Source organism: Lampetra planeri, chromosome 6, assembly GCF_965212315.1.
Source record: "Lampetra planeri chromosome 6, kcLamPlan1.2.h2, whole genome shotgun sequence".
NCBI lineage: Eukaryota > Metazoa > Chordata > Hyperoartia > Petromyzontiformes > Petromyzontidae > Lampetra > Lampetra planeri.
Genome location: NC_136112.1, coordinates 1,922,239 through 1,930,609, shown reverse-complemented (window position 1 = coordinate 1,930,609; position 8,371 = coordinate 1,922,239). Strand labels below are relative to the sequence as shown.

Sequence of the window (8,371 nt, the reverse complement as noted above, 5' to 3'; positions counted from 1 at the left end):
GGGGACTCCGGGGGACCCCGCCGGAGACCCCGCCGGGGGAGGTGGGGGTGGAGGCGGCGGCCGCGGCGCGGGGCACGCGGTGGGGGCCCCGCGGGCCGCCCCCCGGGGAGGGGGACCGCGACGGGGGGGCCGCGGCAAACGCGACGGGACCAGCGGCCGGGTCCTGGTGGAGGCGGGGAGGGGGGGTTCAAGTCGTCGTCCTCTCTCACACCGGCGCGTTCCGCTCTGACAAGCCACACTTTCGGCAAAAACGTTCCGGAGTTCGCATATTTTTTGGTTCTTTGGTCCTCAGATTTGGAACTCTCTCTCTGCCTGATGAACTGCGCCTTACGCTGAGATTTTCCCAATTCGAAAGAAACAAAAACCTTCTTACTTCCTGCCATATGATTGATAAACTACGGTGGTCCGAAGCCATTTGGTGGGTCTGCTGTGCTTTATTAAAATGTTAATAATAATAAAAGGGACCGTGATGATTAAATATATATGTTATATACTCTTTGGTTCTTTCAGTAAAGTCACGTAGGTAGAAAAATAACTAATGGATCACGACGTTTCTATCGCAACCACAAGCCATCGTCTTCAGGTGAAACAATACAGCAGGCGGACTGCTGAGGCAGGCGGGACTGCTGAGGCAGGGCAGGAATGTCGCGAGAGAGCTACTGCTGTATTGTTTCACCTGAAGACGATGGCTTGTGTTGCGATAGAAACGTGGTGATCCATTCGTTATTTTTCTACCCACGTGACTTTACCGAAAGAACCAATGAGAATGAATTCCTGCAGTCACGAAAGCTTCAAATCAAGATATATGTATATGTTTAAAAAGGCGTTTACCATTTATGGAATGAGAGGTGTTAAACGGTTCAAACACCAAATAAAAACCTCTTACAAGGGATCAGGTCTGCATTAACCACACACTAGAGTTGTGATAAAAACATGCCAACGTGTTTTCTATCACATATAATCTCACCACAAGTGTGGTTGATCAGATGTGAATGACCTCCCCCGGTATACAGGAGGTCGTGGGTTCAAACCCAACCCTGACGCCAGCTACATATTTGGAGTCTGCGTGCCTCTCTCACCGTGGTTGCATGGATGTCTCCGGGTCCTCCGGTTTTTTCCGGTTTTTCCCCTCCACATTTAGAATCAACATCACATGTTCAGAGTATTTGTTTGCTATACATTTCCACGTGACAGGCCATCTTCGTTGAGCTACCATTTGTGATAGCTACGTAGCTCAGTGGCGGCTTACCCGGTAAAATAAAATAAAAATAGGAAACAAAAATATATAATCATAAGTTTATTTCCGGAGTAAAGCCCATTGAGCTGAGAAGTTATTTTTCAAAGGCGACTGGGGGGGGGGGGTTGGGGGGGTGGAATGGAATGGGGGGGCTCTCACCACCGTGGGGTCGCAGAGTGAGGGGTCGATGACACGCACGGAGACAGCGAAGGGCCGAGCGGGGGGTCTGGCCCAACAGGGAGCCCTCCACCTCGGCCAGAAACTCCCTACGCACGCCGCCACGACACCGCCAACAACAACATCATCATCAGCAACATCGTCATCAGCAGCAGCGGCGGCAGCAGAATAATCATCATCGGTCATCGTTAGAAGCGGCGGTATCAGCGGTCGGTATCATTGGTGGTGGGCGGCAGCAGCAGCAGCAGTGTATAATTCAACTTTTTATTTTATTTTACCAGGTGAGGTCCACTAAGCTACGTCCCTCTTGTTCAGAAGCGACCCTGGCCACAACATGATAGCTCATCGAAGTGGTTCATTATCATCACGTGGTAATACTCCAAACGGACGTAGATTATAAATGTGGGGGGGAAAACCGGAGACCCGAGAAAAATCCACGCGACCACAGGGAGAGAGACAAGCAGACGACAAATATACAGCAGGCGTCAGCGTCAGGATCGAACCCATGACCTCGTCTGTGCTGTCATCAGCAGCAGAAGCAGAAGCAGCATGATCAGCAACAACAGCAGCGTAATTTTGTTAACTGTGCAGAACTGTGAAATTGTGTATGTGCGTGTATTGTGTGTGTAGAGGTGTGTGTGTGTGTGTAAAGGTGTGTGTGCAGTGTGTGTAAGGGTATGTGTGTGCAGTGTGTGTAAGGGTGTGTGTGCAGGGGTGTGTGTGTAATGGTGTGTGTGTGCAGTGTGTGTGTGTCAAGATGTACGTGTGCAGTGTGTGTGTGTAAATGTGTATGTGTGCAGTGTGTGTGTGTGCAGCCTGTGTGTGTGTGTGCAGTGTGTGTGTGCGGGGGTTCAAATCCAAAACCTCCCAAGGCGCCAGGGCATTAATGCATCACCCCATGACTCACATCATCCCACCCACCACTCGTCTGCTCAATCCTTCACAGCTACAAAACAAAGACAAAGATCCCCCCTATAGCCTTAAAAGACTGTTGGGGAAAGTGCCGCTAGCGAGCACCTATGAAGACCGGCACCACGCCCGGCCGCCTTTGTCTCCCTCGCGGCAATGTTTACACATTGCACCAGGTACTCATTTGAGGCCGAGTCGACCTACGGGGAGGCCCAGGACCGATGCAAAAAATCGTCACCGATGTTGGCCGTGAGCGGGAATCGAACTCGGGTGGCCGGGTTCGTGGCGCGCAGTGCACTGACAACTGTAGGTTGGTCCAAAAGTCAGGACACCTCGGATTATTTTTTTGATTTTAACAAATACTCGAACTGACTGGCATCAACATAAATGCGTGCCTTAATTCTCCTTTGAAATGTATTCAATAAATGTTTGTTGTTGCAAAGTTACACGTTGTAATCTGAACATTCATCAATTATGCTTCGTCTCAGTTCATCCATTCGGGGTTCTTGGTCGAGTTTTGTAAACGACGTTTCGGAGGTGATCCCACATGAAGAAGAAAAATAGACATTAATAATGATAACAGGTAAAATATTAACTAAAATAATAAACGAGTACAATGGGTTCATGCCAGTGTTAAAATACGCGAGATATCCATGTGTTGGCCACCCTGTATATACACACACACACTTCTACACAAACCAGTCACCCCCCACCATACTCACTCAAAGTGGGTGCTGTGTGTTTTGACCATGTGTGTGTGTTGTGTTAAAAATGCGTGTGTGTTTATGTAAACCGTGTGTGTGCTGTGTTTTAATCGTGTGTGCTGTGTTTATCATGTGTGTGCTGTGTGTTTATCATGTGTGTGATGTGTGCTAAGCATGTCTGTGCCGTGTGTTAACCGTGTCTGTGCTGTGTGTTAAGCATGTGTGTGTGTGCTGTGTGTTTTACTGACCAGGAGCTCAAAATATGTCGGGGGTCTCTTACGACTCCCACAACATTCTGCAACTCCCCCACCACGACCCGACACGTACCTGCCCCGGCTGGGAGTTTGTTGCTGCTGCTGCAGCATCACTCCACCTCCTCCTCCAACCGAGATGAGCTCCCCCAGGTACGGGCTGAGCCCAGCCGAGGTGCCGGTCGGACTGCTCCTACCAGGAGGCGACAGCCTCGGCCGTCAGCACCCAACGTCGCAGCCAACAACCGCGGTTGGATTCCGATCCCAGGTATCTAACCCCACTTTCGCAGCGACTCCTCCACCACCTCCTCCTCGTCGTCGTCGTCGTCGTGGTCTCTGCTCCTGTGTGAATCATGAGCTCCCTGGGCGGGCGAGCGAGCGAAGCAAATGTGATGAGCGAGCGATGAGCGAGAGAGAGGGATGCAACTTCATCTCGACTCCTACACACCCACGCACGAATACACGCGCGCGCGCTCGTGGGTGGGATGGGATGGAGCATAATTAGGGTTTCGGGGTGTGGTGAGATGGTGATGTTGCTTCTGCTGCTGCTGCTGAGAAATATTGAAACTGGTTGCTACAGCTGATGATGATGCTACTACTAATGTTGCTGCGACTGGGGAGTGCGGTGGTGATAATGACTGCTGCTGCTGATGATGATAATATTTAAACTGGTTATTACAGCTGATGCTGATGATGCTACTACTAAAGTTGCTGCGACTGTGGAATGCGGTGATTGATGATGGTCGTGGTGGCTGACGCTGTTGCTGATGATGATATTTCAACTGTGGCTGCTAACAGCTGATGTGGGATACTCCAACACTCAATTTCTGTACTCCTCACAATGCAATAACCGTGTTCCGTTAAGCCAAAACAATTACGACATTCAATAAATTCGCTTACTGCTCGCAATGTAATGGCCGTGCTAATTTAACCCAACCAGCGGCCACGGTTCTAATGAAGGTAGCAGAAGTAGCAGATCACGAGGGATGGCGTGGGGGAGGCCTTCATCCAGCAGTGGACAAACAACAACAGACGATAATGTTGTTGTTGTTGATGACTCACTGTGTTAAATGAACGCAACCATTATTCACGCTCCACCGCACTGACTCAACGCCTCTCACACACAGACACTGCTCTGAAGTAGCCCCCGTTGCCAGAAACGACTTCAATAGAAATTTTAAAATAATGTTTTTGTTATAAGGCAGTGTTCATGATGAACGATGCAAGCTTGTGTTTGGCTGTTTTATTTGTGCAGAGAAGGGGGAGAGGGTGAGGGTAGGAGAGTGTAAGCGAGCGAGAGAGAGAGCAGAGCGTGAAATCTTTTGTTAAATCTTTCATTTGAAAAAAAAAGGGGGGGTGGGGGGTTACATAAAGCAAAGCATTACAATAAAAGCCGAAATGATGAACGAAGCAAAGTGCCCACTACACCGAGCATCTTCTTGTTTCCACTGATCGTAAAAAAAGAGAGAGCGAGGGAGAGTAGGGAGGGAGTAAGGGAGAGAGATGGGAGCAAGTGAGAAAGTGACAGAGGGATTTGGGGAGAGTGAATGGGAAAGTATGGAGGGGAGGGAGAGTGAATGAGAGAGAGGGGAGAGTGGGGAGAGTGGGGAGGGGGGGGAGAGAGGGGAGAGTGGGGAGCGAGGGGGGAGAGTGGGGAGGGGGGGGAGAGGGGAGTGGGGAGAGAGGGGAGAGTGGAGAGAGTGGAGAGTGGAGAGAGTGGGGGAGAGTGGGGGAGAGTGGGGAGAGAGGAGAGAGTGGAGAGAGTGGGGAGAGTGGGGACAGGGTAAAAACAAAGAGAGCGAGTGAGAGTAGGGAGGGAGTAAGGGAGAGAGTGCCAGAGGGAGTTGGAGAGAGTGAATGAGAGATTATGGAGGGCGAGGGAGAGTGAATGAGAGAGTATTGTAAAGGGAAAGTATTGAGAGGGACAGTGGAGTGAAGGGAGAGTTTCGAGAGGGAGAGGGAGTGAAGGGAGAGTACAGATGGAGAGTGAAGGGGGAGAGTAGGAAAGAGAGAGGGATGAGCTTCCCTGTGAAGCGTTGCCGTGGGCGACAGCCAATCACACGCGGTGTTTGTGGACGAACCACGAACAACAAACACACAAACACACCACACGCGTAAACAAAAACAGCGCACATCAGCAAACGCACCAAAGTCAACACGTGCACATGTCAGCACATACTGAGCATGTGTGTGTATGGGGGGAAGCGGCAGTGAACCGGTCACGGGCCTCCCCTAGGTCGACTCAGCCTCAAATGAGTACCTGGTTGCGATGTGTAAACATCGCCACTGGGGAGACAAAGGCGGCCGGGTGTGGTGCTGCCCACCCACCCCATCGCGTGTCGTTCCGGCCTTCACAGGTGCTACTCGCTAACAGCACTTTACCAAACTAGTATTTTGAGGCTATACGGGGGATATTTGTCTTTGTCTTTGCACGATGAGGAAAACAAAGATCCCCCGTGTAGCCGTAACAGAGCGTTGGGGCAAGTGCTGTTGGCGTTGACACGTCCACGCGTGAGCACACACACACAACTACTCCACTGTACATTCTCCAACACACGTGGTGTGTATATACACACACACAAAGATCCCCTGTGTAGCCCACACAGACCGCTGGGGCAAGTGCTCTCATAGCCAGAGTCAATATATGAAGGCCGGAACGGCACGCAGATTAAATGCCACGCCCGGCCGCCTTTGTGTCCCCAGAACTGGTGATTAATACGCACCGCACCGGAAAACTCATTTGAGGCTGAGCCGACCCAAAGGAGGCCCAGGACCGGTTTAGATGTCCGCCTACTGAATGGTGTTGGCCGTGAGCGGGAATCGGAAGGAACCCTTGGCTCTGATGAGTTCACGGCACAGCGCGCTAACCACTGCGCCACCGCTCCGCAGGCACACAGCACATGAGCCGAAGCACACGAACAAATGCATTTAAACCTCACGCTGCCTCTGACAACGGCGACATTTACAATCTCAGACTAACCAACCACACACTTCACCGCACGAGCCATCGGCGCATCACAGAGAACAGCAATTTTTTTTTCATAAATTGAGAAACATTAAAAAAAAACGTTGAACTCTAACGACGTTTCGGGCATCGTTCCTTATGATTCAGAGCAGCGTGACCAATGAACGCACGCGTATACAGTACACACGTATACAGTACACACGTGTACACACACCACATGCAGTACACGCATATCCTATCACCTTTAACACAAAGGCAAAGGGCCGCGAACAGAACATTGGGGCAAGTGCTGTTAGCGAGTAGCAGCACCACGCCTGCCCGCCCGCCCGCCCGCCCGCCTTTGTCTCCCCAGTGTTCATGTTGACTACACATCGCACCATGCACTCATTTAACGCCGAGTTGACCTAGAGGAGCGCCCAGGACCGGTTCAAGATTATCGTCACTGATGTTGGTCGTGAGCGGGAATCGAACTCGGGTCGCCGGCTCTGCAAAGGTCCCCCGGGTAGCCTGTAACGAACTGTTGGGGCAAGTGCTGTTAGCGAGTAGCAGCACCTATGAAGGCCGGAACGACACACGAGAGGGGTGGGGGGCCAGCACCACGCCCGGCCGCCTTTGTCTCCCCAGTGGCGATGTTGACTACACACCGCACCAGGTACTCATTTGAAGGTGAGTCTCTCACACACACACATCCACACTTCCAACGACTTACATCACCCACCACCCACCCACAACACTCCAACGCGGATGCAAATCTAAAGTCACTGACCCCTCCGTTCACGGATGAACTCCGCAATCCGACGATCCGAGCTCTAATCCAATCGCACGAACACTCCTCCTCCTCCTCATCTCCGTCTGTTGTCTCTCCTCTCTCTCTTCCCGACTCAGCGGAGGCAGCCGGAATCCACCGAGTCCAGAGGACGCGGAAGGAGAAACCGCGTGCGCTCCCGTGCGGTGATCTCCCTCCCTCTCCTCTCTCTCTCCCCCTCTGCTTGTACACACACACACGTGGACACACACACGTACACGTGGACACACACGCGTACACACACACGCGTACACACACACACGCGTACACACACACACGCGTACACACACACACGCGTACACACACACACACACGTACACGTGGACACACACACGTACACACACACGCGTACACAACAACAACAACAACCGCCATTCGCCACTAAGTGGCGGTGACGTCACCACGACGCTTGTGCCACACGCCGACACGCGCACACACAGTGTGCTTGTTTCACGCCCACACACCCACACACCGACTCGCACACAAAGACAAAGATCCCCCGTGTAGCCTGGAACTGTTGTGTCAAGTGCTGTTAGCCAGCGCCTATGAAGGCCGGCACGGCGCGGCACACGAGGGGGTGGCCAGCACCACGCCCGGCCGTCTTTGTCTCTCTAGTGGCGATGTTTTTTTTTACGCACTGCTCCAATACTAATTTGAGGCTGAGTCGACCCAGGGGAGGCCCAGGACCGGTTCAGATATTGGTCACTGGCGTTTGCCGTGAGCGGGAATCGAACTCGGGTGGCCGGATTCGTAGAGCAGCGCGCTAACCGCTACACACACACTAGTACACACACACACTAGTACACACACACACTAGTACACACACACACTAGTACACACACACACTAGTACACACACACACTAGTACACACACACACACTAGTACACACACACACACTAGCACACACACACTAACACACACACAAACACTAACACACACACACACACTAACACACACTAACACACACTAGTACACACACATACATTGACACACACTTACACACACACACTAGCACACACACACATTGACACACACACACTAACACACACACTAGCACACACACACTAACACACACACATTGACACACACACATTGACACACACTCGCACGCATTCCCCGCGCGGCTGCGTGGGCGGAGGCAAGTGAAGCGGAACGCGGGGCAGGCCCCGTGTGATGGGGGGGGCTGTGTGTGATGGGGGGGGCTGTGTGTGATGGGGGGGGGGGGGCTGTGTGTGATGGGGGGGGCTGTGTGTGATGGGGGGGCTGTGTGTGATGGGGGGGGCTGTGTGTGATGGGGGGGCTGTGTGTGATGGGGGGGGGCT

The 8,371-nt window shown here is 52.3% G+C and overlaps 1 long non-coding RNA gene across 1 annotated transcript; it reads right to left on the bottom strand.

The window, feature by feature from the left end:
* Positions 1-33: 33 nt before the first annotated feature.
* Positions 34-7,336, bottom strand: LOC144719673 (uncharacterized). Its single transcript, XR_013585646.1, has 4 exons — positions 7,010-7,336; positions 3,355-3,640; positions 1,397-1,503; positions 34-163 (listed from the first exon to the last, which is right to left on the bottom strand). It is a non-coding gene; the product is annotated as an uncharacterized LOC144719673 (long non-coding RNA).
* Between the last annotated feature and the right edge of the window lie 1,035 nt (positions 7,337-8,371).